Consider the following 26,981-nt stretch of genomic DNA (forward strand, 5'->3'; position numbering starts at 1 on the left):
CTCAGTTTAGTAATATTCTCTCAGTTTAGTAATATTCTCTCAGCTCTCTCAGTTTAGTAATACTCTCTCAGTTTAGTAATATTCTCTCAGCTGTCTCAGTTTAGTAATACTCTCTCAGTTAAGTAATACTCTCTCAGTCTAGTAATACTCTCTCAGTCTAGTAACACTCATTCATTCAGTCTAGTAACACTCTCTCAGTTTTGTTAAACTGTCTCAGTTTAGTAATACTCTCTCAGTTTAGTAAAAGGTTAGTAATATTCTCTCAGTTTAGTAATATTCTCTCAGTTTAGTAATACTCTCTCAGTCTAGTAACACTCTCTCAGTTGAGTAATACTCTCTCAGTTTACTACTACTCTCTCAATTTAGAAATATTCTCTCAGTTTAGTAAAACTCTCTCAGTTTAGTAATACTCTCTCAGTTGAGTAATAATCTCTCAGTTTAGTCATATTCTCTCAGTTTAGTAATATTCTCTCAGCTCTCTCAGTTGAGTAATACTCTCTCAGTTTAGTAATATTCTCTCAGTTGAGTAATACTCTCTCAGTCTAGTAATACTCTCTCAGTTTAGTAATACTCTCTCAGTTTAGTAATATTCTCTCAGTTTAGTAATACTCTCTCAGGTCTCTCAGTTTAGTAATACTCTCTCAGTTTAGTAATATTCTCTCAGTTTAGTAATATTGGCTCAGTTTAGTAATACTCAGTCTAGTAACACTCTCTCAGTTTTGTTAAACTGTCTCAGTTTAGTAATACTCTCTCAGTTTAGTAATACTCTCTCAGTTTAGTAATATTCTCTCAGTTTAGTAATATTCTCTCAGCTCTCTCAGTTTAGTAATACTCTCTCAGTTTAGTAATATTCTCTCAGCTGTCTCAGTTTAGTAATACTCTCTCAGTTAAGTAATACTCTCTCAGTCTAGTAATACTCTCTCAGTATAGTAACACTCATTCATTCAGTCTAGTAACACTCTCTCAGTTTTGTTAAACTGTCTCAGTTTAGTAATACTCTCTCAGTTTAGTAATAAGTTTAGTAATATTCTCTCAGTTTAGTAATATTCTCTCAGTTTAGTAATACTCTCTCAGTTTACTACTACTCTCTCAGTTGGGTAATACTCTCTCAGTTTACTACTACTCTCTCAATTTAGAAATATTCTCTCAGTTTAGTAAAACTCTCTCAGTTTAGTAATACTCTCTCAGTTGAGTAATAATCTCTCAGTTTAGTCATATTCTCTCAGTTTAGTAATATTCTCTCAGCTCTCTCAGTTGAGTAATACTCTCTCAGTTTAGTAATATTCTCTCAGTTTAGTAACACTCTCTCAGTTTAGTAATAATCTCTCAGTTGAGTAGTATTCTCTCAGTTTAGTAATACTCTCTCAGTTTAGTAATACTCTCTCGGTTGAGTAAAACTCTCTCCGTTGAGAAATATTCTATCAGTTTAGTAATATTCTCTCCGTTTAGTAATACTCTCTCGGGTTAGTCATATTCTCTCAGCTCTCTCAGTTGAGTAATACTCTCTCAGTTTAGTAATATTCTCTCAGTTTAGTAATATTCTCTCAGTTTAGTAACACTCTCTCAGTTTAGTAATACTCTCTCAGTTGAGTAATATTCTCTCAGTTTAGTAATACTCTCTCAGTTTAGTAATACTCTCTCAGTTTAGTAATATTCTCTCAGTTTAGTAATATTCTCTCCGTTGAGTAATACTCTCTCAGTTTAGTAATACTCTCTCGGTTGAGTAATATTCTCTCAGTTTAGTAATACTCTCTCAGTTTAGTAATATTCTCTCAGTTTAGTAATATTCGCTCAGTTTAGTAATATTCTCTCAGTTTAGTAATACTCTCTCGGGTTAGTCATATTCTCTCAGCTCTCTCAGTTTAGTAATATTCTCTCAGTTAGTGATACTCTCTCGGGTTAGTAATACTCACTCAGTTTAGTAAAACTCTCTCAGTTTAGTAATACTCTCTCAGTCTTGTAATACTCTCTCAGCTCTCTCAGTTTAGTAATACTCTCTCAGTTCAGTAACACACTCTCAGTTTAGTAATACTCTCTCCGTCTAGTAACACTCTCTCAGTTTAGTAACACTCTCTCAGTTTAGTAATACTCTCTCAGTTTAGTAATACTCTCTCAGTTGAGTAATAATCTCTCAGTTTAGTAACACTCTCTCAGTTGAGTAATACACTCTCAGTTGAGTAATACTCTCTCAGTTTTGTAATACTCTCTCAGTTGAGTAATATTCTCTCAGTTTAGTAACACTCTCTCAGTTTAGTAATACTCTCTCAGTTTAGTAATATTCTCTCAGTTTAGTAATACTCTCTCAGTCTAGTAACACTCTCTCAGTTTAGTAAAACTCTCTCAGTTTACTACTACTCTCTCAATTTAGGAATATTCTCTCAGTTTAGTAAAACTCTCTCAGTTTAGAAATATTCTCTCAGTTTAGTAATATTCTCTCCATTGAGTAATACTCTCTCAGTTTAGTAATACTCTCTCAGTTTAGTAATATTCTCTCAGTTTAGTAATACTCTCTCAGTTTAGTAATATTCTCTCAGTTTAGTAATATTCGCTCAGCTCTCTCGGTTTAGTAATACTCTCTCAGTTTAGTAATACTCTCTCTGTTTACTCCTACTCTCTCAGTTTAGTAATATTCTCTCAGTTTAGTAATAATCTCTGAGGTCTCTCAGTTTAGTAATACTCTCTCAGTTTAGTAATATTCTCTCAGTTTAGTAAAATTCACTCAGGTTAGTAATACTCTCTCAGTTTAGTAAAACTCACTCAGTTGAGTAATAATCTCTCAGTTGAGTAATACTCTCTCAGTTTAGTAATACTCTCTCAGTTTAGTAATACTCTCTCAGTTGAGTAATACTCTCTCCGTCTAGTAATACTCTCTCAGTTGAGTAATAATCTCTCAGTTGAGTAATACTCTCTCAGTTTAGTAATACTCTCTCAGTTTAGTAATACTCTCTCAGTTGAGTAATACTCTCTCCGTCTAGTAATACTCTCTCAGTTGAGTAATATTCTCTCAGTTTAGTAACACTCTCTCCGTTGAGAAATATTCTATCAGTTTAGTAATACTCTCTCAGTTGAGTAATACTCTCTCAATCTAGTAACACTCTCTCAGTTTAGTAATACTCTCTCAGTTTAGTAATATTCTCTCAGTTTAGTAATACTCTCTCAGTTTAGTAATATTCTCTCAGTTTAGTAATACTCTCTCAGTTTAGTAATATTCTCTCAGTTTAGTAATATTCTCTCAGTTTAGTAATATTCTCTCAGTTTATTAATACTCTCTCGGGTTAGTAATACTCACTCAGTTTAGTAAAACTCTCTCAGTTTAGTAATACTCTCTCAGTCTTGTAATACTCTCTCAGCTCTCTCAGTTTAGTAATACTCTCTCAGTTCAGTAACACTCTCTCAGTTTAGTAATACTCTCTCCGTCTAGTAACACTCTCTCAGTTTAGTAACACTCTCTCAGTTTAGTAATACTCTCTCAGTTCAGTAATACTCTCTCAGTTTTGTAATACTCTCTCAGTTGAGTAATATTCTCTCAGTTTAGTAACACTCTCTCAGTTTAGTAATACTCTCTCAGTTTAGTAATATTCTCTCAGTTTAGTAATACTCTCTCAGTCTAGTAACACTCTCTCAGTTGAGTAATATTCTCTCAGTTTAGTAACACTCTCTCAGTTTAGTAATACTCTCTCAGTTTAGTAATATTCTCTAAGTTTAGTAACACTCTCTCAGTTGAGTAATACTCTCTCAGTTTAGTAATACTCTCTCAGTTTAGTAATACTCTCTCAGTTTAGTAATACTCTCTCAGTCTCGTAATACTCTCTCAGTTTAGTCATATTCTCTCAGTTTAGTCATATTCTCTCAGCTCTCTCAGTTGAGTAAATCTCTCTCAGTTTAGTAATATTCTCTCAGTTTAGTAACACTCTCTCAGTTTTGTAATACTCTCTCAGTTGAGTAATATTCTCTCAGTTTAGTAATATTCTCTCCGTTGAGTAATACTCTCTCAGTTTAGTAATACTCTCTCGGTTGAGTAATATTCTCTCAGTTTAGTAATACTCTCTCAGTTTAGTAATATTCGCTCAGCCCTCTCAGTTTAGTAATACTCTCTCAGTTTAGTAATACTCTCTCAGTTTACTCCTACTCTCTCAGTTTAGTAATATTCTCTCAGTTTAGTAATATTCTCTCAGCTCTCTCAGTTTAGTAATATTCTCTCAGTTTAGTAATATTCTCTCAGTTTAGTAATATTCGCTCAGTTTAGTAATACTCTCTCAGTTGAGTAATACTCTCTCAGTTTAGTAATACTCTCTCAGTTTAGTAATACTCTCTCAGTTTAGTAAAACTCTCTCAGTTGAGTAATAATCTCTCAGTTGAGTAATACTCTCTCAGTTTAGTAATACTCTCTCAGTTTAGTAATACTCTCTCAGTTTAGTAATATTCTCTCAGTTTAGTAACACTCTCTCCATTGAGAAATATTCTATCAGTTTAGTAATATTCTCTCAGTTTCGTAATATTCTCTCAGTTTAGTAATACTCTCTCAGTTTAGTAATATTCTCTCAGTTTAGTAATATTCTCTCAGTTTAGTAATATTCCTTCAGCTCTCTCAGTTTAGTAATATTCTCTCAGTTTAGTAATATTCTCTCAGTTTAGTAATATTCTCTCAGTTTAGTAATACTCTCTCGGGTTAGTAATACTCACTCAGTTTAGTAAAACTCTCTCAGTTTAGTAATACTCTCTCAGTTAAGTAATACTCTCTCAGTCTAGTAATACTCTCTCAGTCTAGTAACACTCATTCAGTCTAGTAACACTCTCTCAGTTTTGTTAAACTGTCTCAGTTTAGTAATACTCTCTCAGTTTAGTAATAAGTTTAGTAATATTCTCTCAGTTTAGTAATATTCTCTCAGTTTAGTAATACTCTCTCAGTTTAGTAATACTCTCTCAGTTTAGTAATATTTTCTCAGTTTAGTAATATTCTCTCAGTTTAGTAATACTCTCTCAGTTGAGTAATACTCTCTCAGTCTAGTAATACTCTCTCAGTTTAGTAATACTCTCTCAGTTTAGTAATATTCTCTCAGTTTAGTAATACTCTCTCAGGTCTCTCAGTTTAGTAATACTCTCTCAGTTTAGTAATATTCTCTCAGTTTAGTAATATTCGCTCAGTTTAGTAATACTCAGTCTAGTAACACTCTCTCAGTTTTGTTAAACTGTCTCAGTTTAGTAATACTCTCTCAGTTTAGTAATACTCTCTCAGTTTAGTAATATTCTCTCAGTTTAGTAATATTCTCTCAGCTCTCTCAGTTTAGTAATACTCTCTCAGTTTAGTAATATTCTCTCAGCTGTCTCAGTTTAGTAATACTCTCTCAGTTAAGTAATACTCTCTCAGTCTAGTAATACTCTCTCAGTCTAGTAACACTCATTCATTCAGTCTAGTAACACTCTCTCAGTTTTGTTAAACTGTCTCAGTTTAGTAATACTCTCTCAGTTTAGTAATAAGTTTAGTAATATTCTCTCAGTTTAGTAATATTCTCTCAGTTTAGTAATACTCTCTCAGTCTAGTAACACTCTCTCAGTTGAGTAATACTCTCTCAGTTTACTACTACTCTCTCAATTTAGAAATATTCTCTCAGTTTAGTAATACTCTCTCAGTTGAGTAATACTCTCTCAGTTGAGTAATAATCTCTCAGTTTAGTCATATTCTCTCAGTTTAGTAATATTCTCTCAGCTCTCTCAGTTGAGTAATACTCTCTCAGTTTAGTAATATTCTCTCAGTTTAGTAACACTCTCTCAGTTTAGTAATAATCTCTCAGTTGAGTAATATTCTCTCAGTTTAGTAATACTCTCTCAGTTTAGTAATACTCTCTCGGTTGAGTAAAACTCTCTCCGTTGAGAAATATTCTATCAGTTTAGTAATATTCTCTCCGTTTAGTAATACTCTCTCGGGTTAGTCATATTCTCTCAGCTCTCTCAGTTGAGTAATACTCTCTCAGTTTAGTAATATTCTCTCAGTTTAGTAACACTCTCTCAGTTTAGTAATACTCTCTCAGTTGAGTAATATTCTCTCAGTTTAGTAACACTCTCTCAGTTTAGTAATACTCTCTCAGTTTAGTAATATTCTCTCAGTTTAGTAATATTCTCTCCGTTGAGTAATACTCTCTCAGTTTAGTAATACTCTCTCGGTTGAGTAATATTCTCTCAGTTTAGTAATACTCTCTCAGTTTAGTAATATTCTCTCAGTTTAGTAATATTCGCTCAGTTTAGTAATATTCTCTCAGTTTAGTAATACTCTCTCGGGTTAGTCATATTCTCTCAGCTCTCTCAGTTTAGTAATATTCTCTCAGTTAGTGATACTCTCTCGGGTTAGTAATACTCACTCAGTTTAGTAAAACTCTCTCAGTTTAGTAATACTCTCTCAGTCTTGTAATACTCTCTCAGCTCTCTCAGTTTAGTAATACTCTCTCAGTTCAGTAACACTCTCTCAGTTTAGTAATACTCTCTCCGTCTAGTAACACTCTCTCAGTTTAGTAACACTCTCTCAGTTTAGTAATACTCTCTCAGTTTAGTAATACACTCTCAGTTGAGTAATAATCTCTCAGTTTAGTAACACTCTCTCAGTTGAGTAATACACTCTCAGTTGAGTAATACTCTCTCAGTTTTGTAATACTCTCTCAGTTGAGTAATATTCTCTCAGTTTAGTAACACTCTCTCAGTTTAGTAATACTCTCTCAGTTTAGTAATATTCTCTCAGTTTAGTAATACTCTCTCAGTCTAGTAACACTCTCTCAGTTTAGTAAAACTCTCTCAGTTTACTACTACTCTCTCAATTTAGGAATATTCTCTCAGTTTAGTAAAACTCTCTCAGTTTAGAAATATTCTCTCAGTTTAGTAATATTCTCTCCATTGAGTAATACTCTCTCAGTTTAGTAATACTCTCTCAGTTTAGTAATATTCTCTCAGTTTAGTAATACTCTCTCAGTTTAGTAATATTCTCTCAGTTTAGTAATATTCGCTCAGCTCTCTCGGTTTAGTAATACTCTCTCAGTTTAGTAATACTCTCTCTGTTTACTCCTACTCTCTCAGTTTAGTAATATTCTCTCAGTTTAGTAATAATCTCTGAGGTCTCTCAGTTTAGTAATACTCTCTCAGTTTAGTAATATTCTCTCAGTTTAGTAAAATTCACTCAGTTTAGTAATACTCTCTCAGTTTAGTAAAACTCACTCAGTTGAGTAATAATCTCTCAGTTGAGTAATACTCTCTCAGTTTAGTAATACTCTCTCAGTTTAGTAATACTCTCTCAGTTGAGTAATACTCTCTCCGTCTAGTAATACTCTCCTTCAGTTGAGTAATAATCTATCAGTTGAGTAATACTCTCTCAGTTTAGTAATACTCTCTCAGTTTAGTAATACTCTCTCATTTGAGTAATACTCTCTCCGTCTAGTAATACTCTCTCAGTTGAGTAATATTCTCTCAGTTTAGTAACACTCTCTCCGTTGAGAAATATTCTATCAGTTTAGTAATACTCTCTCAGTTGAGTAATACTCTCTCAATCTAGTAACACTCTCTCAGTTTAGTAATACTCTCTCAGTTTAGTAATATTCTCTCAGTTTAGTAATACTCTCTCAGTTTAGTAATATTCTCTCAGTTTAGTAATACTCTCTCAGTTTAGTAATATTCTCTCAGTTTAGTAATATTCTCTCAGTTTAGTAATATTCTCTCAGTTTATTAATACTCTCTCGGGTTAGTAATACTCACTCAGTTTAGTAAAACTCTCTCAGTTTAGTAATACTCTCTCAGTCTTGTAATACTCTCTCAGCTCTCTCAGTTTAGTAATACTCTCTCAGTTCAGTAACACTCTCTCAGTTTAGTAATACTCTCTCCGTCTAGTAACACTCTCTCAGTTTAGTAACACTCTCTCAGTTTAGTAATACTCTCTCAGTTCAGTAATACTCTCTCAGTTTTGTAATACTCTCTCAGTTGAGTAATATTCTCTCAGTTTAGTAACACTCTCTCAGTTTAGTAATACTCTCTCAGTTTAGTAATATTCTCTCAGTTTAGTAATACTCTCTCAGTCTAGTAACACTCTCTCAGTTTATTAATACTCTCTCAGTTTACTACTACTCTCTCAGTTTTGTAATACTCTCTCAGTTGAGTAATATTCTCTCAGTTTAGTAACACTCTCTCAGTTGAGTAATAATCTCTCCGTTGAGTAATACTCTATTAGTTTAGTAATACTCTCTCAGTTGAGTAATACTCTCTCAGTCTCGTAATACTCTCCCAGTTGAGTAATACTCTCTCAGTTTAGTAATACTCTCTCAGTTTTGTAATACTCTCTCAGTTGAGTAATATTCTCTCAGTTTAGTAACACTCTCTCAGTTTAGTAATACTCTCTCAGTTTAGTAATACTCTCTCAGTTTAGTAATATTCTCTCAGTTTAGTAATATTCTCTCAGCTCTCTCAGTTTAGTAATACTCTATCAGTTTAGTAATATTCTCTCAGCTCTCTCAGTTTAGTAATACTCTCTCAGTTTAGTAATATTCTCTCAGTTTAGTAACACTCTCTCAGTTTAGTAATACTCTCTCAGTTGAGTAATATTCTCTCAGTTTAGTAATATTCTCTCCGTTGAGTAATACTCTCTCAGTTTAGTAATACTCTCTCGGTTGAGTAATATTCTCTCAGTTTAGTAATACTCTCTCAGTTTAGTAATATTCGCTCAGCCCTCTCAGTTTAGTAATACTCTCTCAGTTTAGTAATACTCTCTCAGTTTACTCCTACTCTCTCAGTTTAGTAATATTCTCTCAGTTTAGTAATAATCTCTCAGGTCTCTCAGTTTAGTAATACTCTCTCAGTTTAGTAATATTCTCTCAGTTTAGTAATATTCGCTCAGTTTAGTAATACTCTCTCAGTTGAGTAATACTCTCTCAGTTTAGTAATACTCTCTCAGTTTAGTAATACTCTCTCAGTTTAGTAAAACTCTCTCAGTTGAGTAATAATCTCTCAGTTGAGTAATACTCTCTCAGTTGAGTAATACTCTCTCAGTTTAGTAAATACTCTCTCAGTTTAGTAATATTCTCTCAGTTTAGTAATACTCTCTCAGTTTAGTAATACTCTCTCAGTTTCGTAATATTCTCTCAGTTTAGTAATACTCTCTCAGTTTAGTAATATTCTCTCAGTTTAGTAATATTCTCTCAGTTTATTAATATTCCTTCAGCTCTCTCAGTTTAGTAATATTCTCTCAGTTTAGTAATATTCTCTCAGTTTAGTAATATTCTCTCAGTTTAGTAATACTCTCTCGGGTTAGTAATACTCACTCAGTTTAGTAAAACTCTCTCAGTTTAGTAATACTCTCAGTCTTGTAATACTCTCTCAGTTTAGTAATACTCTCTCAGTTTAGTAACACTCTCTCAGTTTAGTAATACTCTCTCAGTCTAGTAACACTCTCTCAGTTTAGTAACACTCTCTCAGTTTAGTAATACTCTCTCAGTTTAGTAATACTCTCTCAGTTGAGTTATACCTTCTCAGTTTAGTAATACTCTCTCAGTTGAGTAATAATCTCTCAGTTAAGTAAGACTCTCCCAGTTGAGTAATACTCTCTCAGTTGAATAATACTCTCTCAGTTTTGTAATACTCTCTCAGTTGAGTAATATTCTCTCAGTTTAGTAACACTCTCTCAGTTTAGTAATACTCTCTCAGTTTAGTAATACTCTCTCAGTTTAGTAATATTCTCTCAGTTTAGTAATATTCTCTCAGCTTAGTAATATTCTCTCAGCTCTCTCAGTTTAGTAATACTCTCTCAGTTTAGTAATATTCTCTCAGTTTAGTAATACTCTCTCAGTCTAGTAACACTCTCTCAGTTTAGTAATACTCTCTCAGTTTATTACTACTCTCTCAATTTAAGAATATTCTCTCAGTTTAGTAAAACTCTCTCAGTTTAGTAATACTCTCTCAGTTGAGTAATAATCTCTCCGTTGAGTAATACTCTCTCAGTTTAGTAATACTCTCTCAGTTGAGTAATACTCTCTCAGTCTCGTAATACTCTCTCAGTTTAGTCAAATTCTCTCAGTTTAGTAATATTCTCTCAGCTCTCTCAGTTGAGTAATACTCTCTCAGTTTAGTAATATTCTCTCAGTTTAGTAACACTCTCTCAGTTTAGTAATACTCTCTCAGTTGAGTAATATTCTCTCAGTTTAGTAATATTCTCTCCGTTGAGTAATACTCTCTCAGTTTAGTAATACTCTCTCGGTTGAGTAATATTCTCTCAGTTTAGTAATACTCTCAGTTTAGTAATATTCTCTCAGTTTAGTAATATTCGATCAGCCCTCTCAGTTTAGTAATACTCTCTCAGTTTAGTAATACTCTTTCAGTTTACTCCTACTCTCTCAGTTTAGTAATATTCTCTCAGTTTAGTAATAATCTCTCAGGTCTCTCAGTTTAGTAATACTCTCTCAGTTTAGTAATATTCTCTCAGTTTAGTAATATTCTCTCAGCTCTCTCAGTTTAGTAATACTCTCTCAGTTTAGTAATATTCTCTCAGCTGTCTCAGTTTAGTAATACTCTCTCAGTTAAGTAATACTCTCTCAGTCTAGTAATACTCTCTCAGTCTAGTAACACTCATTCAGTCTAGTAACACTCTCTCAGTTTTGTTAAACTGTCTCAGTTTAGTAATACTCTCTCAGTTTAGTAATAAGTTTAGTAATATTCTCTCAGTTTAGTAATATTCTCTCAGTTTAGTAATACTCTCTCAGTTTAGTAATACTCTCTCAGTTGGGTAATACTCTCTCAGTTTAGTAATACTCTCTCAGTTTAGAAATATTCTCTCAGTTTAGTAATACTCTCTCAGTTTAGTAATACTCTCTCAGTTGAGTAATAATCTCTCAGTTTAGTAATACTCTCTCAGTTTAGTAATATTCTCTCAGTTTAGTAATACTCTCTCAGTTTAGTAATATTCTCTCAGTTTAGTAATACTCTCTCAGTTTAGTAATAATCTCTCAGTTGAGTAGTATTCTCTCAGTTTAGTAATACTCTCTCAGTTTAGTAATACTCTCTCGGTTGAGTAAAACTCTCTCCGTTGAGAAATATTCTATCAGTTTAGTAATATTCTCTCCGTTTAGTAATACTCTCTCGGGTTAGTCATATTCTCTCAGCTCTCTCAGTTGAGTAATACTCTCTCAGTTTAGTAATATTCTCTCAGTTTAGTAATATTCTCTCAGTTTAGTAACACTCTCTCAGTTTAGTAATACTCTCTCAGTTGAGTAATATTCTCTCAGTTTAGTAATACTCTCTCAGTTTAGTAATACTCTCTCAGTTTAGTAATATTCTCTCAGTTTAGTAATATTCTCTCCGTTGAGTAATACTCTCTCAGTTTAGTAATACTCTCTCGGTTGAGTAATATTCTCTCAGTTTAGTAATACTCTCTCAGTTTAGTAATATTCTCTCAGTTTAGTAATATTCGCTCAGTTTAGTAATATTCTCTCAGTTTAGTAATACTCTCTCGGGTTAGTCATATTCTCTCAGCTCTCTCAGTTTAGTAATATTCTCTCAGTTTAGTGATACTCTCTCGGGTTAGTAATACTCACTCAGTTTAGTAAAACTCTCTCAGTTTAGTAATACTCTCTCAGTCTTGTAATACTCTCTCAGCTCTCTCAGTTTAGTAATACTCTCTCAGTTCAGTAACACACTCTCAGTTTAGTAATACTCTCTCCGTCTAGTAACACTCTCTCAGTTTAGTAACACTCTCTCAGTTTAGTAATACTCTCTCAGTTTAGTAATACTCTCTCAGTTGAGTAATAATCTCTCAGTTTAGTAACACTCTCTCAGTTGAGTAATACACTCTCAGTTGAGTAATACTCTCTCAGTTTTGTAATACTCTCTCAGTTGAGTAATATTCTCTCAGTTTAGTAACACTCTCTCAGTTTAGTAATACTCTCTCAGTTTAGTAATATTCTCTCAGTTTAGTAATACTCTCTCAGTCTAGTAACACTCTCTCAGTTTAGTAAAACTCTCTCAGTTTACTACTACTCTCTCAATTTAGGAATATTCTCTCAGTTTAGTAAAACTCTCTCAGTTTAGAAATATTCTCTCAGTTTAGTAATATTCTCTCCATTGAGTAATACTCTCTCAGTTTAGTAATACTCTCTCAGTTTAGTAATATTCTCTCAGTTTAGTAATACTCTCTCAGTTTAGTAATATTCTCTCAGTTTAGTAATATTCGCTCAGCTCTCTCGGTTTAGTAATACTCTCTCAGTTTAGTAATACTCTCTCTGTTTACTCCTACTCTCTCAGTTTAGTAATATTCTCTCAGTTTAGTAATAATCTCTGAGGTCTCTCAGTTTAGTAATACTCTCTCAGTTTAGTAATATTCTCTCAGTTTAGTAAAATTCACTCAGGTTAGTAATACTCTCTCAGTTTAGTAAAACTCACTCAGTTGAGTAATAATCTCTCAGTTGAGTAATACTCTCTCAGTTTAGTAATACTCTCTCAGTTTAGTAATACTCTCTCAGTTGAGTAATACTCTCTCCGTCTAGTAATACTCTCTCAGTTGAGTAATAATCTCTCAGTTGAGTAATACTCTCTCAGTTTAGTAATACTCTCTCAGTTTAGTAATACTCTCTCAGTTGAGTAATACTCTCTCCGTCTAGTAATACTCTCTCAGTTGAGTAATATTCTCTCAGTTTAGTAACACTCTCTCCGTTGAGAAATATTCTATCAGTTTAGTAATACTCTCTCAGTTGAGTAATACTCTCTCAATCTAGTAACACTCTCTCAGTTTAGTAATACTCTCTCAGTTTAGTAATATTCTCTCAGTTTAGTAATACTCTCTCAGTTTAGTAATATTCTCTCAGTTTAGTAATACTCTCTCAGTTTAGTAATATTCTCTCAGTTTAGTAATATTCTCTCAGTTTAGTAATATTCTCTCAGTTTATTAATACTCTCTCGGGTTAGTAATACTCACTCAGTTTAGTAAAACTCTCTCAGTTTAGTAATACTCTCTCAGTCTTGTAATACTCTCTCAGCTCTCTCAGTTTAGTAATACTCTCTCAGTTCAGTAACACTCTCTCAGTTTAGTAATACTCTCTCCGTCTAGTAACACTCTCTCAGTTTAGTAACACTCTCTCAGTTTAGTAATACTCTCTCAGTTCAGTAATACTCTCTCAGTTTTGTAATACTCTCTCAGTTGAGTAATATTCTCTCAGTTTAGTAACACTCTCTCAGTTTAGTAATACTCTCTCAGTTTAGTAATATTCTCTCAGTTTAGTAATACTCTCTCAGTCTAGTAACACTCTCTCAGTTGAGTAATATTCTCTCAGTTTAGTAACACTCTCTCAGTTTAGTAATACTCTCTCAGTTTAGTAATATTCTCTAAGTTTAGTAACACTCTCTCAGTTGAGTAATAATCTCTCCGTTGAGTAATACTCTATTAGTTTAGTAATACTCTCTCAGTTTAGTAATACTCTCTCAGTCTCGTAATACTCTCTCAGTTTAGTCATATTCTCTCAGTTTAGTAATATTCTCTCAGCTCTCTCAGTTGAGTAAATCTCTCTCAGTTTAGTAATATTCTCTCAGTTTAGTAACACTCTCTCAGTTTTGTAATACTCTCTCAGTTGAGTAATATTCTCTCAGTTTAGTAATATTCTCTCCGTTGAGTAATACTCTCTCAGTTTAGTAATACTCTCTCGGTTGAGTAATATTCTCTCAGTTTAGTAATACTCTCTCAGTTTAGCTAATATTCGCTCAGCCCTCTCAGTTTAGTAATACTCTCTCAGTTTAGTAATACTCTCTCAGTTTACTCCTACTCTCTCAGTTTAGTAATATTCTCTCAGTTTAGTAATAATCTCTCAGGTCTCTCAGTTTAGTAATACTCTCTCAGTTTAGTAATATTCTCTCAGTTTAGTAATATTCGCTCAGTTTAGTAATACTCTCTCAGTTGAGTAATACTCTCTCAGTTTAGTAATACTCTCTCAGTTTAGTAATACTCTCTCAGTTTAGTAAAACTCTCTCAGTTGAGTAATAATCTCTCAGTTGAGTAATACTCTCTCAGTTGAGTAATACTCTCTCAGTTTAGTAATACTCTCTCAGTTTAGTAATATTCTCTCAGTTTAGTAATACTCTCTCAGTTTAGTAATATTCTCTCAGTTTCGTAATATTCTCTCAGTTTCGTAATATTCTCTCAGTTTAGTAATATTCTCTCAGTTTAGTAATACTCTCTCAGTTTAGTAATACTCTCTCAGTTTAGTAATACTCTCTCAGTTTAGTAATATTCTCTCAGTTTAGTAATATTCTCTCAGTTTAGTAATATTCTCTCAGTTTAGTAATACTCTCTCGGGTTAGTAATACTCACTCAGTTTAGTAAAACTCTCTCAGTTTAGTAATACTCTCTCAGTTAAGTAATACTCTCTCAGTCTAGTAATACTCTCTCAGTCTAGTAACACTCTCTCAGTCTAGTAACACTCTCTCAGTTTTGTTAAACTGTCTCAGTTTAGTAATACTCTCTCAGTTTAGTAATAAGTTTAGTAATATTCTCTCAGTTTAGTAATATTCTCTCAGTTTAGTAATAATCTCTCAGGTCTCTCAGTTTAGTAATACTCTCTCAGTTTAGTAATATTTTCTCAGTTTAGTAATATTCTCTCAGTTTAGTAATACTCTCTCAGTTGAGTAATACTCTCTCAGTCTAGTAATACTCTCTCAGTTTAGTAATACTCTCTCAGTTTAGTAATATTCTCTCAGTTTAGTAATACTCTCTCAGGTCTCTCAGTTTAGTAATACTCTCTCAGTTTAGTAATATTCTCTCAGTTTAGTAATATTCGCTCAGTTTAGTAATACTCAGTCTAGTAACACTCTCTCAGTTTTGTTAAACTGTCTCAGTTTAGTAATACTCTCTCAGTTTAGTAATACTCTCTCATTCTCTCAGTTTAGTAATATTCTCTCAGCTCTCTCAGTTTAGTAATACTCTCTCAGTTTAGTAATATTCTCTCAGCTTAGTAATACTCTCTCAGTTTAGTAATACTCTCTCAGTCTAGTAATACTCTCTCAGTTTAGTAACACTCTCTCAGTTTAGTAATACTCTCTCAGTTTAGTAATACTCTCTCAGTTTAGTAATACTCTCTCAGTTTAGTAATATTCTCTCAGTTTAGTAATATTCTCTCAGTTTAGTAATACTCTCTCAGTCTAGTAACACTCTCTCAGTTGAGTAATACTCTCTCAGTTTACTACTACTCTCTCAATTTAGAAATATTCTCTCAGTTTAGTAAAACTCTCTCAGTTTAGTAATACTCTCTCAGTTGAGTAATAATCTCTCAGTTTAGTCATATTCTCTCAGTTTAGTAATATTCTCTCAGCTCTCTCAGTTGAGTAATACTCTCTCAGTTTAGTAATATTCTCTCAGTTTAGTAACACTCTCTCAGTTTAGTAATAATCTCTCAGTTGAGTAGTATTCTCTCAGTTTAGTAATACTCTCTCAGTTTAGTAATACTCTCTCGGTTGAGTAAAACTCTCTCCGTTGAGAAATATTCTATCAGTTTAGTAATATTCTCTCCGTTTAGTAATACTCTCTCGGGTTAGTCATATTCTCTCAGCTCTCTCAGTTGAGTAATACTCTCTCAGTTTAGTAATATTCTCTCAGTTTAGTAATATTCTCTCAGTTTAGTAACACTCTCTCAGTTTAGTAATACTCTCTCAGTTGAGTAATATTCTCTCAGTTTAGTAACACTCTCTCAGTTTAGTAATACTCTCTCAGTTTAGTAATATTCTCTCAGTTTAGTAATATTCTCTCCGTTGAGTAATACTCTCTCAGTTTAGTAATACTCTCTCGGTTGAGTAATATTCTCTCAGTTTAGTAATACTCTCTCAGTTTAGTAATATTCTCTCAGTTTAGTAATATTCTCTCAGTTTAGTAATATTCTCTCAGTTTAGTAATACTCTCTCGGGTTAGTCATATTCTCTCAGCTCTCTCAGTTTAGTAATATTCTCTCAGTTTAGTGATACTCTCTCGGGTTAGTAATACTCACTCAGTTTAGTAAAACTCTCTCAGTTTAGTAATATTCTCTCAGTTTAGTAATACTCTCTCAGCTCTCTCAGTTTAGTAATACTCTCTCAGTTTAGTAATACTCTCTCAGTTTAGTAATACTCTCTCCGTCTAGTAACACTCTCTCAGTTTAGTAACACTCTCTCAGTTTAGTAATACTCTCTCAGTTTAGTAATACACTCTCAGTTGAGTAATAATCTCTCAGTTTAGTAACACTCTCTCAGTTGAGTAATACACTCTCAGTTGAGTAATACTCTCTCAGTTTTGTAATACTCTCTCAGTTGAGTAATATTCTCTCAGTTTAGTAACACTCTCTCAGTTTAGTAATACTCTCTCAGTTTAGTAATATTCTCTCAGTTTAGTAATACTCTCTCAGTCTAGTAACACTCTCTCAGTTTAGTAAAACTCTCTCAGTTTACTACTACTCTCTCAATTTAGGAATATTCTCTCAGTTTAGTAAAACTCTCTCAGTTTAGAAATATTCTCTCAGTTTAGTAATATTCTCTCAGTTTAGTAATACTCTCTCAGTTTAGTAATACTCTCTCAGTTTAGTAATACTCTCTCAGTTTAGTAATACTCTCTCAGTTTAGTAATATTCTCTCAGTTTAGTAATATTCGCTCAGCTCTCTCGGTTTAGTAATACTCTCTCAGTTTAGTAATACTCTCTCTGTTTACTCCTACTCTCTCAGTTTAGTAATATTCTCTCAGTTTAGTAATAATCTCTGAGGTCTCTCAGTTTAGTAATACTCTCTCAGTTTAGTAATATTCTCTCAGTTTAGTAAAATTCACTCAGTTTAGTAATACTCTCTCAGTTTAGTAAAACTCACTCAGTTGAGTAATAATCTCTCAGTTGAGTAATACTCTCTCAGTTTAGTAATACTCTCTCAGTTTAGTAATACTCTCTCAGTTGAGTAATACTCTCTCCGTCTAGTAATACTCTCCTTCAGTTGAGTAATAATCTATCAGTTGAGTAATACTCTCTCAGTTTAGTAATACTCTCTCAGTTTAGTAATACTCTCTCAGTTGAGTAATACTCTCTCAGTCTAGTAATACTCTCTCAGTTGAGTAATATTCTCTCAGTTTAGTAACACTCTCTCCGTTGAGAAATATTCTATCAGTTTAGTAATACTCTCTCAGTTGAGTAATACTCTCTCAATCTAGTAACACTCTCTCAGTTTAGTAATACTCTCTCAGTTTAGTAATATTCTCTCAGTTTAGTAATACTCTCTCAGTTTAGTAATATTCTCTCAGTTTAGTAATACTCTCTCAGTTTAGTAATATTCTCTCAGTTTAGTAATATTCTCTCAGTTTAGTAATATTCTCTCAGTTTAGTAATACTCTCTCAGGTTAGTAATACTCTCTCAGTTTAGTAAAACTCTCTCAGTTTAGTAATACTCTCTCAGTCTTGTAATACTCTCTCAGCTCTCTCAGTTTAGTAATACTCTCTCAGTTCAGTAACACTCTCTCAGTTTAGTAATACTCTCTCCGTCTAGTAACACTCTCTCAGTTTAGTAATACTCTCTCAGTTTAGTAATACTCTCTCAGTTCAGTAATACTCTCTCAGTTTTGTAGTAATATTCTCTCAGTTTAGTAACACTCTCTCAGTTTAGTAATACTCTCTCAGTTTAGTAATATTCTCTCAGTTTAGTAATACTCTCTCAGTTTAGTAATACTCTCTCAGTTTATTAATACTCTCTCAGTTTAGTAATACTCTCTCAGTTTTGTAATACTCTCTCAGTTGAGTAATATTCTCTCAGTTTAGTAACACTCTCTCAGTTGAGTAATAATCTCTCCGTTGAGTAATACTCTATTAGTTTAGTAATACTCTCTCAGTTGAGTAATACTCTCTCAGTCTCGTAATACTCTCCCAGTTGAGTAATACTCTCTCAGTTTAGTAATACTCTCTCAGTTTTGTAATACTCTCTCAGTTGAGTAATATTCTCTCAGTTTAGTAACACTCTCTCAGTTTAGTAATACTCTCTCAGTTTAGTAATACTCTCTCAGTTTAGTAATATTCTCTCAGTTTAGTAATATTCTCTCAGCTCTCTCAGTTTAGTAATACTCTATCAGTTTAGTAATATTCTCTCAGCTCTCTCAGTTTAGTAATACTCTCTCAGTTTAGTAATATTCTCTCAGTTTAGTAACACTCTCTCAGTTTAGTAATACTCTCTCAGTTGAGTAATATTCTCTCAGTTTAGTAATATTCTCTCCGTTGAGTAATACTCTCTCAGTTTAGTAATACTCTCTCGGTTGAGTAATATTTTCTCAGTTTAGTAATACTCTCTCAGTTTAGTAATATTCTCTCAGTTTAGTAATATTCTCTCAGCCCTCTCAGTTTAGTAATACTCTCTCAGTTTAGTAATACTCTCTCAGTTTACTCCTACTCTCTCAGTTTAGTAATATTCTCTCAGTTTAGTAATAATCTCTCAGGTCTCTCAGTTTAGTAATACTCTCTCAGTTTAGTAATATTCTCTCAGTTTAGTAATATTCGCTCAGTTTAGTAATACTCTCTCAGTTGAGTAATACTCTCTCAGTTTAGTAATACTCTCTCAGTTTAGTAATACTCTCTCAGTTTAGTAAAACTCTCTCAGTTGAGTAATAATCTCTCAGTTGAGTAATACTCTCTCAGTTGAGTAATACTCTCTCAGTCTAGTAATACTCTCTCAGTTGAGTAATATTCTCTCAGTTTAGTAATATTCTCTCAGTTTAGTAATATTCTCTCAGTTTAGTAATACTCTCTCAGTTTCGTAATATTCTCTCAGTTTAGTAATATTCTCTCAGTTTAGTAATATTCTCTCAGTTTAGTAATATTCTCTCAGTTTAGTAATATTCCTTCAGCTCTCTCAGTTTAGTAATATTCTCTCAGTTTAGTAATATTCTCTCAGTTTAGTAATATTCTCTCAGTTTAGTAATACTCTCTCGGGTTAGTAATACTCTCTCAGTTTAGTAAAACTCTCTCAGTTTAGTAATACTCTCAGTCTTGTAATACTCTCTCAGTTTAGTAATACTCTCTCAGTTTAGTAACACTCTCTCAGTTTAGTAATACTCTCTCAGTCTAGTAACACTCTCTCAGTTTAGTAACACTCTCTCAGTTTAGTAATACTCTCTCAGTTTAGTAATACTCTCTCAGTTGAGTTATACCTTCTCAGTTTAGTAATACTCTCTCAGTTGAGTAATAATCTCTCAGTTAAGTAAGACTCTCCCAGTTGAGTAATACTCTCTCAGTTGAATAATACTCTCTCAGTTTTGTAATACTCTCTCAGTTGAGTAATATTCTCTCAGTTTAGTAACACTCTCTCAGTTTAGTAATACTCTCTCAGTTTAGTAATACTCTCTCAGTTTAGTAATATTCTCTCAGTTTAGTAATATTCTCTCAGCTTAGTAATATTCTCTCAGCTCTCTCAGTTTAGTAATACTCTCTCAGTTTAGTAATATTCTCTCAGTTTAGTAATACTCTCTCAGTTTAGTAATACTCTCTCAGTTGAGTAATACTCTCTCAGTTTATTACTACTCTCTCAATTTAGGAATATTCTCTCAGTTTAGTAAAACTCTCTCAGTTTAGTAATACTCTCTCAGTTGAGTAATAATCTCTCCGTTGAGTAATACTCTCTCAGTTTAGTAATACTCTCTCAGTTGAGTAATACTCTCTCAGTCTCAGTAATACTCTCTCAGTTTAGTCAAATTCTCTCAGTTTAGTAATATTCTCTCAGCTCTCTCAGTTGAGTAATACTCTCTCAGTTTAGTAATATTCTCTCAGTTTAGTAACACTCTCTCAGTTTAGTAATACTCTCTCAGTTGAGTAATATTCTCTCAGTTTAGTAATATTCTCTCCGTTGAGTAATACTCTCTCAGTTTAGTAATACTCTCTCGGTTGAGTAATATTCTCTCAGTTTAGTAATACTCTCAGTTTAGTAATATTCTCTCAGTTTAGTAATATTCGATCAGCCCTCTCAGTTTAGTAATACTCTCTCAGTTTAGTAATACTCTTTCAGTTTACTCCTACTCTCTCAGTTTAGTAATATTCTCTCAGTTTAGTAATAATCTCTCAGGTCTCTCAGTTTAGTAATACTCTCTCAGTTTAGTAATATTCTCTCAGTTTAGTAATATTCGCTCAGTTTAGTAATACTCTCTCAGTTGAGTAATACTCTCTCAGTTTAGTAATACTCTCTCAGTTTAGTAAAACTCTCTCAGTTGAGTAATAATCTCTCAGTTGAGTAATACTCTCTCAGTTTAGTAATACTCTCTCAGTTTAGTAATACTCTCTCAGTTGAGTAATACTCTCTCAGTCTAGTAATACTCTCTCAGTTGAGTAATATTCTCTCAGTTTAGTAACACTCTCTCCATTGAGAAATATTCTATCAGTTTAGTAACACTCTCTCAGTTTAGTAATACTCTCTCAGTTTAGTAATATTCTCTCAGTTTAGTAATATTCTCTCAGTTTAGTAATACTCTCTCAGTTTAGTAATATTCTCTCAGTTTAGTAATACTCTTTCAGTTTAGTAATATTCTCTCAGTTTAGTAATATTCTCTCAGTTTAGTAATACTCTCTCAGTTTAGTAATATTCTCTCAGTTTAGTAATGTTCTCTCAGTTTAGTAATATTCTCTCAGTTTAGTAATATTCTCTCAGCTCTCTCAGTTTAGTAATAATCTCTCAGTTTAGTAATATTCTCTCAGTTTAGTAATACTCTCTCTGTCTAGTAACACTCTCTCAGTTTAGTAATACTCTCTCAGTTTACTACTACTCTCTCAATTTAGGAATATTCTCTCAGTTTAGTAAAACTCTCTCAGTTTAGTAATACTCTCTCAGTTGAGTAATAATCTCTCCGTTGAGTAATACTCTCTGAGTTTAGTAATACTCTCTCAGTCTCGTAATACTCTCTCAGTTTAGTAATATTCTCTCAGCTCTCTCAGTTGAGTAATACTCTCTCAGTTTAGTAATATTCTCTCAGTTTAGTAACACTCTCTCAGTTTAGTAATACTCTCTCAGTTGAGTAATAATCTCTCAGGTCTCTCAGTTTAGTAATACTCTCTCAGTTTAGTAAAACTCTCTCAGTTTAGTAATACTCTCTCAGTTTAGTAATACTCTCTCAGTTTAGTAATACTCTCTCAGTTTAGTAAAACTCTCTCAGTTTAGTAATACTCTCTCAGTTGAGTAATACTCTCTCAGTTGAGTAATAATCTCTCAGTCTAGTAACACTCTCTCAGTTTAGTAATACTCTCTCAGTTTAGTAATATTCTCTCAGTTTAGTAATAATCTCTCAGTTTAGTAATAGTCTCTCAGTTTAGTAATACTCAGTTTAGTAATATTCTCTCAGTTTAGTAATATTCCTTCAGCTCTCTCAGTTTAGTAATATTCTCTCAGTTTAGTAATACTCTCTCAGTTTAGTAATATTCTCTCAGTTTAGTAATATTCTCTCAGTTTAGTAATATTCCTTCAGCTCTCTCAGTTTAGTAATACTCTCTCAGTTTAGTAATATTCTCTTAGTTTAGCAATATTCGCTCAGTTTAGTAATACTCTCTCAGTTAAGTAATACTCTCTCAGTCTAGTAATACTCTCGCAGTCTAGTAACACTCTCTCAGTTTAGTAATATTCTCTCAGTTTAGCAATATTCGCTCAGTTTAGTAATACTCTCTCAGTTAAGTAATACTCTCTCAGTCTAGTAATACTCTCTCAGTCTAGTAGCACTCTCTCAGTCTAGTAACACTCTCTCAGTTTTGTTAAACTGTCTCAGTTTAGTAATACTCTCTCAGTTTAGTAATACTCTCTCAGTTTAGTAATATTCTCTCAGTTTAGTAATATTCTCTCAGCTCTCTCAGTTTAGTAATACTCTCTCAGTTTAGTAATATTCTCTCAGCTGTCTCAGTTTAGTAATACTCTCTCAGTTAAGTAATACTCTCTCAGTCTAGTAATACTCTCTCAGTCTAGTAAAACTCATTCAGTCTAGTAACACTCTCTCAGTTTTGTTAAACTGTCTCAGTTTAGTAATACTCTCTCAGTTTAGTAATACGTTTAGTAATATTCTCTCAGTTTAGTAATATTCTCTCAGTTTAGTAATACTCTCTCAGTCTAGTAACACTCTCTCAGTTTAGTAATACTCTCTCAGTTTACTACTACTCTCTCAATTTAGGAATATTCTCTCAGTTTAGTAAAACTCTCTCAATTGAGTAATACTCTCTCAGTTGAGTAATAATCTCACAGTTTAGTCATATTCTCTCAGTTTAGTAATATTCTCTCAGCTCTCTCAGTTGAGTAATACTCTCTCAGTTTAGTAATATTCTCTCAGTTTAGTAACACTCTCTCAGTTTAGTAATACTCTCTCAGTTGAGTAATAATCTCTCAGGTCTCTCAGTTTAGTAATACTCTCTCAGTTTAGTAATATTTACTCAGTTTAGTAATATTCGCTCAGTTTAGTAATACTCTCTCAGTTGAGTAATACTCTCTCAGTTTAGTAAAACTCTCTCAGTTTAGTAATACTCTCTCAGTTTAGTAATACTCTCTCAGTTTAGTAATACTCTCTCAGTTTAGTAAAACTCTCTCAGTTTAGTAATACTCTCTCAGTTTAGTAATATTCTCTCAGTTTAGTAATATTCTCTCAGCTCTCTCAGTTGAGTAATACTCTCTCAGTTTAGTAATATTCTCTCAGTTTAGTAACACTCTCTCAGTTTAGTAATAATCTCTCAGTTGAGTAATATTCTCTCAGTTTAGTAATACTCTCTCAGTTTAGTAATACTCTCTCGGTTGAGTAAAACTCTCTCAGTTGAGTAATACTCTCTCAGTCTGGTAATACTCTCTCAGTTGAGTAATATTCTCTCAGTTTAGTAACACTCTCTCCGTTGAGAAATACTCTCTCAATTTAGTAACACTCTCTCAGTTTAGTAATACTCTCTCAGTTTAGTAATATTCTCTCAGTTTAGTAATATTCTCTCCGTTGAGTAATACTCTCTCAGTTTAGTAATACTCTCTCGGTTGAGTAATATTCTCTCAGTTTAGTAATACTCTCTCAGTTTAGTAATATTCTCTCAGTTTAGTAATATTCGCTCAGTTTAGTAATATTCTCTCAGTTTAGTAATACTCTCTCGGGTTAGTCATATTCGCTCAGCTCTCTCAGTTTAGTAATATTCTCTCAGTTTAGTGATACTCTCTCGGGTTAGTAATACTCACTCAGTTTAGTAAAACTCTCTCAGTTTAGTAATACTCTCTCAGTCTTGTAATACTCTCTCAGCTCTCTCAGTTTAGTAATACTCTCTCAGTTCAGTAACACTCTCTCAGTTTAGTAATACTCTCTCCGTCTAGTAACACTCTCTCAGTTTAGTAACACTCTCTCAGTTTAGTAACACTCTCTCAGTTTAGTAATACTCTCTCAGTTGAGTAATAATCTCTCAGTTTAGTAACACTCTCTCAGTTGAGTAATACACTCTCAGTTGAGTAATACTCTCTCAGTTTTGTAATACTCTCTCAGTTGAGTAATATTCTCTCAGTTTAGTAACACTCTCTCAGTTTAGTAATACTCTCTCAGTTTAGTAATATTCTCTCAGTTTAGTAATACTCTCTCAGTTTAGTAACACTCTCTCAGTTTAGTAAAACTCTCTCAGTTTAGTAATACTCTCTCAGTTTAGTAATATTCTCTCCGTTGAGTAATACTCTCTCAGTTTCAGTTTAGTAATACTCTCTCAGTTTAGTAATATTCTCTCAGTTTAGTAATACTCTCTCAGTTTAGTAATATTCTCTCAGTTTAGTAATATTCGCTCAGCTCTCTCGGTTTAGTAATACTCTCTCAGTTTAGTAATATTCTCTCAGTTTACTCCTACTCTCTCAGTTTAGTAATATTCTCTCAGTTTAGTAATAATCTCTGAGGTCTCTCAGTTTAGTAATACTCTCTCAGTTTAGTAATATTCTCTCAGTTTAGTAAAATTCACTCAGTTTAGTAATACTCTCTCAGTTGAGTAATACTCTCTCAGTTTAGTAATACTCTCTCAGTTTAGTAATACTCTCTCAGTTTAGTAAAACTCTCTCAGTTGAGTAATAATCTCTCAGTTGAGTAATACTCTCTCAGTTTAGTAATACTCTCTCAGTTTAGTAATACTCTCTCAGTTGAGTAATACTCTCTCAATCTAGTAACACTCTCTCAGTTTAGTAATACTCTCTCAGTTTAGTAATATTCTCTCAGTTTAGTAATATTCTCTCAGTTTAGTAATACTCTCTCCGTCTAGTAATACTCTCTCAGTTGAGTAATATTCTCTCAGTTTAGTAACACTCTCTCAGTTTAGTAATAATCTCTCAGTTGAGTAATATTCTCTCAGTTTAGTAATACTCTCTCAGTTTAGTAATACTCTCTCGGTTGAGTAAAACTCTCTCAGTTGAGTAATACTCTCTCAGTCTGGTAATACTCTCTCAGTTGAGTAATATTCTCTCAGTTTAGTAAAACTCTCTCAGTTGAGTAATACTCTCTCAGTTTAGTAACACTCTCTCAGTTTAGTAATACTCTCTCAGTTTAGTAATATTCTCTCAGTTTAGTAATATTCTCTCCGTTGAGTAATACTCTCTCAGTTTAGTAATACTCTCTCGGTTGAGTAATATTCTCTCAGTTTAGTAATACTCTCTCAGTTTAGTAATATTCTCTCAGTTTAGTAATATTCGCTCAGTTTAGTAATATTCTCTCAGTTTAGTAATACTCTCTCGGGTTAGTCATACTCTCTCAGTTTAGTAATATTCTCTCAGTTTAGTGATACTCTCTCGGGTTAGTAATACTCTCTCAGTTTAGTAAAACTCTCTCAGTTTAGTAATACTCTCTCAGTTTTGTAATATTCTCTCAGCTCTCTCAGTTTAGTAATACTCTCTCAGTTCAGTAACCCTCTCTCAGTTTAGTAATACTCTCTCCGTCTAGTAACACTCTCTCAGTTTAGTAATACTCTCTCAGTTTAGTAATACTCTCTCAGTTTAGTAATATTCTCTCAGTTTAGTAATACTCTCTCAGTTTAGTAATACTCTCTCAGTTGAGTAATACACTCTCAGTTGAGTAATACTCTCTCAGTTTTGTAATACTCTCTCAGTTGAGTAATATTCTCTCAGTTTAGTAACACTCTCTCAGTTTAGTAATACTCTCTCAGTTTAGTAATATTCTCTCAGTTTAGTAATACTCTCTCAGTCTAGTAACACTCTCTCAGTTTAGTAAAACTCTCTCAGTTTACTACTACTCTCTCAGTTTAGTAATATTCTCTCCGTTGAGTAATACTCTCTCAGTTTAGTAATACTCTCTCAGTTTAGTAATATTCTCTCAGTTTAGTAATACTCTCTCAATTTAGTAATATTCTCTCAGTTTAGTAATACTCTCTCAGTTTAGTAATACTCTCTCAGTTTACTCCTACTCTCTCAGTTTAGTAATATTCTCTCAGTTTAGTAATAATCTCTGAGGTCTCTCAGTTTAGTAATACTCTCTCAGTTTAGTAATATTCTCTCAGTTTAGTAAAATTCACTCAGTTTAGTAATACTCTCTCAGTTGAGTAATACTCTCTCAGTTTAGTAATACTCTCTCAGTTTAGTAATACTCTCTCAGTTTAGTAAAACTCTCTCAGTTGAGTAATAATCTCTCAGTTGAGTAATACTCTCTCAGTTTAGTAATACTCTCTCAGTTTAGTAATACTCTCTCAGTTGAGTAATACTCTCTCAGTCTAGTAACACTCTCTCAGTTTAGTAATACTCTCTCAGTTTAGTAATATTCTCTCAGTTTAGTAATATTCTCTCAGTTTAGTAATACTCTCTCCGTCTAGTAATACTCTCTCAGTTGAGTAATATTCTCTCAGTTTAGTAACACTCTCTCCGTTGAGAAATATTCTATCAGTTTAGTAATACTCTCTCAGTTGAGTAATACTCTCTCAATCTAGTAACACTCTCTCAGTTTAGTAATACTCTCTCAGTTTAGTAATATTCTCTCAGTTTAGTAATACTCTCTCAGTTTAGTAATATTCTCTCAGTTTAGTAATACTCTCTCAGTTTAGTAATATTCTCTCAGTTTAGTAATATTCTCTCAGTTTAGTAATATTCTCTCAGTTTATTAATACTCTCTCGGGTTAGTAATACTCACTCAGTTTAGTAAAACTCTCTCAGTTTAGTAATACTCTCTCAGTCTTGTAATACTCTCTCAGCTCTCTCAGTTTAGTAATACTCTCTCAGTTCAGTAACACTCTCTCAGTTTAGTAATACTCTCTCCGTCTAGTAACACTCTCTCAGTTTAGTAACACTCTCTCAGTTTAGTAATACTCTCTCAGTTCAGTAAAACTCTCTCAGTTTTGTAATACTCTCTCAGTTGAGTAATATTCTCTCAGTTTAGTAACACTCTCTCAGTTTAGTAATACTCTCTCAGTTTAGTAATATTCTCTCAGTTTAGTAATACTCTCTCAGTCTAGTAACACTCTCTCAGTTTAGTAATACTCTCTCAGTTTACTACTACTCTCTCAATTTAGGAATATTCTCTCAGTTTAGTAAAACTCTCTCAGTTTAGTAATACTCTCTCAGTTGAGTAATAATCTCTCCGTTGAGTAATACTCTATTAGTTTAGTAATACTCTCTCAGTTGAGTAATACTCTCTCAGTCTCGTAATACTCTCTCAGTTTAGTAATATTCTCTCAGTTTAGTAACACTCTCTCAGTTTAGTAATACTCTCTCAGTTGAGTAATATTCTCTCAGCTTTCTCAGTTGAGTAAATCTCTCTCAGTTTAGTAATATTCTCTCAGTTTAGTAACACTCTCTCAGTTTAGTAATACTCTCTCAGTTGAGTAATATTCTCTCAGTTTAGTAATATTCTCTCCGTTGAGTAATACTCTCTCAGTTTAGTAATACTCTCTCGGTTGAGAAATATTCTCTCAGTTTAGTAATACTCTCTCAGTTTAGTAATATTCTCTCAGTTTAGTAATATTCGCTCAGCCCTCTCAGTTTAGTAATACTCTCTCAGTTTAGTAATACTCTCTCAGTTTACTCCTACT

General features: G+C 33.0%; 1 protein-coding gene across 1 annotated transcript in view; it reads right to left on the reverse strand.

Moving 5' to 3' along the window:
- The window catches only part of LOC139534624 (bromodomain and WD repeat-containing protein 3-like), a 67,644-nt gene that overhangs the window by 26,803 nt on the left and 13,860 nt on the right, over nucleotides 1-26,981 (reverse strand). The gene's annotated exons all lie outside the window — the stretch shown is intronic.

This window comes from Salvelinus alpinus, chromosome 1 (assembly GCF_045679555.1).
Source record: "Salvelinus alpinus chromosome 1, SLU_Salpinus.1, whole genome shotgun sequence".
Lineage (NCBI taxonomy): Eukaryota > Metazoa > Chordata > Actinopteri > Salmoniformes > Salmonidae > Salvelinus > Salvelinus alpinus.